The sequence below is a fragment of the Canis aureus genome, chromosome 13, assembly GCF_053574225.1.
Source record: "Canis aureus isolate CA01 chromosome 13, VMU_Caureus_v.1.0, whole genome shotgun sequence".
Lineage (NCBI taxonomy): Eukaryota > Metazoa > Chordata > Mammalia > Carnivora > Canidae > Canis > Canis aureus.
The window spans coordinates 70890958-70899237 of record NC_135623.1 but is presented as its reverse complement, the minus strand read 5'-3'; positions in this window follow the sequence as shown (position 1 = coordinate 70899237).

Here is an 8280-nt window from a genome sequence, read left to right as displayed (position 1 = left end):
TGGCTATGTGAGCTCAGGACTGGCTAACCCTCTCTATAAACAAGGGGCTGGTGCCCTAACTTTAAAGATACCTTCCAAAAAAATAAAATAAAATAAAAAAAGATACCTTCCTTTCTAAAAGTCTGTCTCAAGTGTATCCAAAAATTGTCAAAATCAGATTGCATCACCTCTGGCTGGTGGTGATGGATGATTTTTACCTTATACTTTTTTGTACATCTTGAAATTTTCAACAATAAGAGATATTTCCTCCTTTAAAACCAGAAAATAATAGGAATCAAGGGATGTCTGGAGTTGCATTCAATTTGTGTCTATATTCTAAAATAGAAGCCTGGGCTCTGGTTTTCTTGCTTCAGTGCTTATTTGTCATCAAAGTCACCTCCTTTGCATTGACTGAGCCCCAGACCTGGTCTAATAGTCACTTGAAGATGAGCCTGGTTGCACAAAAGCAGTTCCCCTCTTGACTCTGCATGACTCCTCTCCAGATTCCTTGGCGCTGCAAAAGGGCATCTTACAGTCTGGCTTATTAAGGTTTCTTTCATGGGGAAATGGAGCAAGCCAGCACTGAAACACACTCTCTAATAAAACTGGCCATTTATACAGCAACATCTTTTTACCTGAGACTAATTCTTAGTCTCCCTTTGTTAAGAGATGATCCAAGGAAACCTGTTTTGACTTGAGATGAATTCTAAATAACTGCAAACCTTTATTATTCTTATCAAGCCCTTGCATGTGGTCTCCTATTCAGACAGAGACTAATCCATGAGGTTTGAGATTTGGCAGCTTACCTATGGAGGAGGTAATTTACCTTTCTAAAGACTTTCAGGTTTATCATCAGGAGCACCTTTTAAGTTCACCTCTGAATATAATGAAGTTCAGGCTTCCCCAGCTGATAATTCAAAATCCACATATTCAGGTTTGTATCCTTTCTATTCTTTCTCTCTCACCAAGGTAGTCATGAAAAACAAACCCTCAAACATCTTCAAAAGCTGTCACAGATCACTGTTGTACCATAAACTACTCTTAAAAGTCTTGTTGCCATGGGGATAGATTCCTATCATATCTTTCTCTTCAACTAAAGCCTGACTGGAATATTTTTAGCAGTGAACAGTAAAGTCTGTTTATTAAAAGTTGTTATTAATTTGTGCAAACAAATTTCTGTAGGTTTAAAGCAACTGTAAATCACACATATCCACACTGGCTAGAAAAAAATTTTTTAACCTGAGTTTCTAGATCATTTTCATTATGTGAGTGATTTCTTTCCAAAATTAATTACTAAAGGAAGTAGGGCAATGTGACAAGAGAAACTGCCAAGCAACATGAGAAAAAAGAAACAAACAAAAAACGCTAAGCATTTTTCTTGGGATCAGAGAAATCCTGATCATGTAACAATGTTTTTTCACCCTGCCCTGAGAAAAACCAATTCCCTGACTCAGATGCTTCAGGAGAGAACTGGGTTTCTGAGCCAGTAAATCGTGACTGCCTCTGGCACTTGGTTCCCACAGCTGTGGATGTGGCCTCAGACCAGCTTGGTGGTTTCCAGGCTGCACTTGGAGGAGTTGAAAGGGCTCTGAGTATGCACCTTAGGGGGAGCCTGGGATCCATACCCTGAGCCCTTATCTGGTAGGTACACCAACTCACATAAAACTTTGCTAGAAAGAAGTTGGATTATGTGTTTTAAGAAGAATTGAAAAATGGGACTGGCTTATCACAGCTATATCAGTAGCTATAATAGTAAAGTGTGTTGTTTTTACATTTTACAGTGACTGGACCTAGCAAGTCTTTTTTTTTAAATATTTATTTATTTATTTATTTATCCATGATAGACATAGAGAGAGAGAGGCAGAGACACAGGAGGAGGGAGAAGCAGGCTCCATGCCGGGAGCCCGACACGGGACTCGATCCTGGGACTCCAGGATCGCGCCCTGGGCCAAAGGCAGGCACTAAACCACTGAGCCACCCAGGGATCCCCTGGACCTAGCAAGTCTTTACATCAACAGCCATCACTTCTAGTCCTCACAACGGTGCTGCAGGACAGGCGGTATTATTTCCTTTTTCAGATGAAATCGATGACCTCAAGCACATGCAGTTCCTTCCCTTTTTCTCTGTTCAGAGTAGACAAGCTATAGTGAGTAAATTGCAAGAAACCCACTTCCGTGATCAACACCTCTACTTCCCTCACATGATTTTAATATTTTTCTCAATTCTGGACTCCTTATCTATCTTTTCAAATAACTTAGGATACATTTTCCCAGGACTTGTTCAGAGAACCATTCCCTGGATTAATGTCTCTCCCTAAGTATGAATCAGTGACCTGAAACAGACTCAGCATACACAGATTCTCCTATTTATTCAACACCCATTCATTCCAAAAAGATGTCTATTCGGCCTTCTATGTGGCAGGCACAGAGACAGGCTCCGTCCCCACCGGGTTTCGATCTATGTCCCCAGAGTATTACCTGCAGTCTTTTGAACTTCATATCAGGAGCCTTAATGCTGATTTCTGAAAGCAAAACAAGCAAGTCCACAGTTCTCCTTCATACTTCCCCAGCAGACCCTTGGGTTCTCTCCACAGAGTTGAACTGTTGTGATACTTACTGAGTCATTGATTGTGTAGGTCAGTCACAAAGCAGCATTGCCATCCAAAACAAAAAGGAGCAAAAAGGATTTTGGAAGTAATTGGGTCTCACAAATTGTGGGGAGGGAATATTGAAACTGTGACAATGTTTCTTAGTGTACCTTTTCTCAGAGCCACGTCTCTCCTGTTCTTGACTAAGGGACAGGAGAGTCTAGGTAGGGAGAAATAGGCAGGGGACTACAGATTCAGGCTCACGAAGATCCTAAAGATGCTGAGATGTAAGGAAACCAGAAATAAAGAAACAAACCAGACCACCCTGCCCTAGGTATGGGTAGAGAGGGTCTTTTTAGGACAGTTCTCTGTGCCCTACAAAGAATAACCAGACTCTAAAAAGAAGTAAACCATTAAAGATGTTATCACTAGTCCTTACTCAAACCAAGACATCCCAAGAATGAGAAGGCCACAAGCTCCCTGATCAGTTCTTTTTTTTTTTTTAAGATTTTATTCATGAGACACACACACACACACACACACATACACACACACAGAGAGAGAGAGAGAGAGAGAGAGAGAGGCAGAGTCACAGGCAGAGGGAGAAACAGGCTTCCCATGGGGACTCGATCCCGGGACCCCAGGATCATGACCTGAGCCAAAGGCAGATGCTTCACCACTGAGCCACCCAGGCATCCCTCCCTGATCAGTTTTAAATACAAAACTGACAATGGAGGCCCCATGTGGGCAACCCAGCCTGGGCCCCTCCCACTCCTGAGAGCTTTCTCTGTATCCTTACTTAATAAACTCCCATCGCTTTACTCACTCTTCTTTGTCCACCAGATTCATTCTTTGACTCCGTGAGACACGAAGACCCCTGGCTTTCCACTTCATTCCTTCTGCTGCACTTCTCTTATCCAAGCTCCCTGGGAAATTACTTCATTGGCTTAATCCCATCTCACTCTCCTTATCCTGCCTCATACCCTTTGGATTCTTCACCTCAAAAGACCAATGAACCAAGAGATGCAGGGAGGGAGAGAAGACCCAGGTGAGGGGGGAAACAAAGGCCAAAGAAATGTAGATTAAAATTACATTTGCTTTTTTAAAAAATTAATTAATTAATTAACTAATTTATGACAGTCACAGAGAGAGAGAGAGAGAGAGGCAGAGACACAAGCAGAGGGAGAAGCAGGCTCCATGCACCGGGAGCCCAATGTGGGATTCGATCCTGGGTCTCCAGGATTGCGCCCTGGGCCAAAGGCAGGCGCTAAACCGCTGCGCCACCCAGAGATCCCTACATTTACTTTTTTAAAAAAAGATTTTGTTTATTTATTCATGAGACACAGAGAGAGAGAGAGAGAGAGAAAAAGAGAGAGGCAGAGACAAAGACAAAGGGAGAAGCAGGCTCCCTGCAGGAAGCCCAATGTGGGACCCCATCCCAGGACCCAGGATCATGTCCTGAGCCAAAGGCAGATGCTCAACCACTGAGCCACCCAGATGTCCCTAAAATTACATTTCCTAACAAACTTGCAGTCCATAAACAAATACTTGAAACCGACAGAGTGGGACATTCCTCAAAGAACTCACAGCTGCCTGAATATTAATGCTTTGCTAGAGGCCAAAAGCAACATTAGTTTGCTGATAGCCAGACCTCAGGATCCTGTAGGTCTTCTTTCTTTCTTTATTTTTTTTATAATATGGATTTAAAAAATTTTTTTTTTTTTTTACTTATGATAGTCACACAGAGAGAGAGAGGCAGAGACACAGGCAGAGAGAGAAACAGGCTCCATGCACCGGAAGCCTGACGTGGGATTCGATCCTGGGTCTCCAGGATCACGCCCTGGGCCAAAGGCAGGCGCCAAACCGCTGCGCCACCCAGGGATCCCCTGTAGGTCTTCTTTAATGTGTGAAAATTCTTTTGGAAACTTCTTTTATCTCTAGTGTCTCCACCCCACACACCAACTTAAAAGTTTATAACCAAGGCTCCTCATAATCCTGGTGCAACTCTTCATGCCCAGGGGTCCTGTCCCCATACTTTAATAAAAACACCTTTTTGCATGGAAAATGTCTCAAGGATTCTCTCTTGACCACTGGCTCCTGGCCCCCAGTACATCACAGGTACATCTCTGAGTTAATTGCATCAGCACATCAGGAAAGTACAGAAGGTTTTTGCCTATCTTCTTGTATGACACATTCTGGAGAGGGACATTCCCATCTGTTTGATCTGGATTTTTCTCTTCCTGGGAGATAGCTAGCTAGCTAGGTAGATGATAGAGTGATAGATCTACTGATAGATCAATCCCAGGAACATAAATAGATGTTTATATAAACATATATATATAAACATAAATCTATGTTTCTGTTTAATATATTTATTATTAAATGTATTAATGATAATATAATAATTATATATAAACATAAGTATATATTTATATTTAAATGTGAAAAATAAATATTCTATATCTAATCTATAGATCTCCCTATAGAGATAGAGACAAAATGGTTAAAAATAGATGTGTGTAGAAAGAAAGAGAAATAGATATAGACCTATAAATATAGAGAGGATCTCCTTTCAAATTCTATCCAACAATCTCTCCTCATAGGCACAGGCACACGCACACACACATACTCAAGAGCCTTCTGGTATGTGGCCATGACAGGAAATAACACCCCTTGAGATGCCATCTCTTCTCCAACTTAAAGGTACCAGCCATTTCTCCAAAGAAGACCTATACAGAGTGAGCAAGAATATGAAAAAATGTTCCACCTCACTTTTCATCAGGGAGATGCAAATCAAAACCACAATGAGATCCCACCTCAAACCAGTGAGAATGGGGAACATTAACAAGACAGGAAACAACACATGTTGGAGAGGATGTGGAGAAAGGGAGAACCTCCTGCACTGTTGGTGGGAATGTGAACTGGTGCAGCCACTCTGGAAAACTATGTGGAGTTTCCTCAAAAAGCTAAAAATAGAGCTACCCTGTGACCCAGCAAAAGCACTACTGAGTATTTACCCCAAAGACACAGATGTAGTGAAATGACTGGACACTTGCACCCCAATGTTCACAGCAGCAATGTTAAAAGCCAAACTGTGGAAGGAGCCTTGATGTCCTTCAACAGATGAATGGATAAAGAAGATGTGGTCTATATATACAATGGATTATTATTTAGCCATCTGCAAGGATGAATACCTACCATTTTCATTGATGTGGAACTGGAGGGTATTATGCTGAATAAAATAAGCCACTTGGAGAAAGAATTATCATATGGTTTCACTCATATGTGGAATGTAAGAAACAGTGAAGAGGATCATAAGGGAAGGGAGGGAAACTGAGTGGAGAAAATTTAGAGAAGAAGATAAACTATGAGAGACTCCTAACTAGGGAAAACAAGCAAAGGATTGCGGAAGGGGAGGTGGGTGGGAGGATAGTGTAACTGGGGGACGGGCATTAAGGAGGGAATGTGATGTGATAAGCACTGGGTGTTATACTATATGTTGGCAAATTGAATTTAAATAAAAAGTTTTTAAAAATTAAAATAAAAAAAGATTTTTTTAATTAAAAAATTTAAATAAAAAAAAAGGTACTGGACAGCTCAGCCATCCTCAGCACTTCATTTATGAAATGGCCTTCAGTAGATCATAAAAAAGTTATGAATGTGAATAGAAAATGACCTGAACCTCTTTCCCAGTTCAAATAAATAAGTATTCTGAAAACCAAATCAAAGTTCCAGAATGGAAAAATGCAAAAAAAGAGGGAGAGGGATAAAGGGAAATGAATTCACTTTTTGTGATATTTATTAGTGATGGTCCAATAATGATGAATCCATGATTGTGGTACATTTAAAAACAAAGAGTTAATGAACGTTATGGAAACCAATCCCCTCAACTAACAGATAAAGAAACTGAGAAGACAAGAGAAGTAATGTGCACTGCTCAGGGTCCCAAGGGTGGCAAGGGGCAAAGCCAAGACTCAATTCTCATCCAGAGTTCATTAAACAACCATAAAACGCTAACCTCACAGCATCAGGCTCATCTAGAATTAGTGTCACTTTAGCTTAATAAAACATTCACCCAAAGTCGTCTTTCTTCTGCCAGCTAGTTACATTTCATGAAGCACCCTAAAAGGGATTTGAATTAGGTCTCCATGTGCGTCATCAGAATACTGCCTGATTAATTAATTAAACAAAGGTATTCCCCAGAAACACCTCAGCCGTGAGACCTTGCCTACCCTTTCACTTTCCAAGTCTTAATCCTTCTATATCTAATTGCCTATATTGATGTAGAAGCCAACCTTACTCAGATTAAGTTTGTCCAAGCCAAGAACTAAGTGCCAGTTTTAATATTTTTAAAACTAAATTTAAAAAAAGTTAAACAGAGAACTTCAAATGGCAAACACTGATATTTACATCATCTACTCTTATAACTAACAGAAGGGGTAATCCTGAAACCTAGATGCAGTCGTACCTTTATATGAAAATATAAAAGCAGAAAGAGTAATCCAAAATTGTCTATTTCACAAAAGCCTATCTAAACTAGTTATGTTCAATGGTGTCTGTCTTGATGGAACAATGTCTAGGAAGACCTTTTTCAGACCTAGCTTCACCACCAATAAGCATGTGAACTTGGACAATCCAATCCTCCGGAACTCTCAGTTTCTTTCCTGTGTCTCAGAAGAGAGGACCAGAGCTGATGATCCCTCAGTTTCCGCTCAGACCTAAAATGCTGCCCTGGGGTCCTAAACACCCTATACTGAGCAAGAAAAGACGTGGGATCTTATATATACTCAAATGCTAAAAGACAAAACTAACTCTGAGCATAGATCTTGAGTATTTTAGGGTTCTTTCCTATGGCAATAGAAAATCCTCAAACCTATATCCCTTTTATCACAAGCAGTGGGTATATAAGTCCAAGCCACTAGAAATAATTAATGTGTGTATCAGAACAGCTATCTGCCCTCATACTCACTGCTTTTCAAAGCAAAGCCCTCAAAGAACTCCATTATTATTTTCTGAAGGTACCTGTTAACATGCAGAATCCTAACTTGCCCCTTCCTTTAACTTAAAAAAAAATTAAAATGTTGGCTGGTCATTTTAACAAGCTCTCCAGGTTATTCTTTTGCACACTAACGTTTGAGAACCACTGGCTAGGCACCAAAGAGAATTGATTTACCTTCAAATAGCAAAAATTGAAATCATATATCCTTTTCTATTTTCAGATCATAATAAATAAAGAAATGAAAAAGAGAAGAGAGAGGGAAGGAGGCAAAGATAGAGATGGGGACAGAAACAGAATGTGCCAATCAAAAATGAGATTTACATAAAGTTTGTCTTTCAAAAACTTATGAACAGACAAAAGACTCCATAATGATGGAAATATGTTAAAGGGACACAGGTGTCAACTGAAAGAGCTCCTGTGGCCAGAGCGGAGACAATATAAGCAACAAAATAAGTAGTGCTGGATTATAACCCAAAGTGTAAAATAAATATCCACGAATCTATACTAATATTAAAAATTGTAAAAGAAAGAAAGAGGGGCACCTGGGTGGCTCAGTCAGTTAAGCTTCTGCCTTGGGCTCAGATCATGATCCAGGCCCCAAGGCAGGCTCCCTGTTCAGCAGGGAACCTGCTTCTCCCTCTCCCTCTGCCCCTCCTGCTCATGCTTTTTCTCTCCTCTCTCTCTCTTTCTCTCAAGTAAATAAAGAACATCTTTG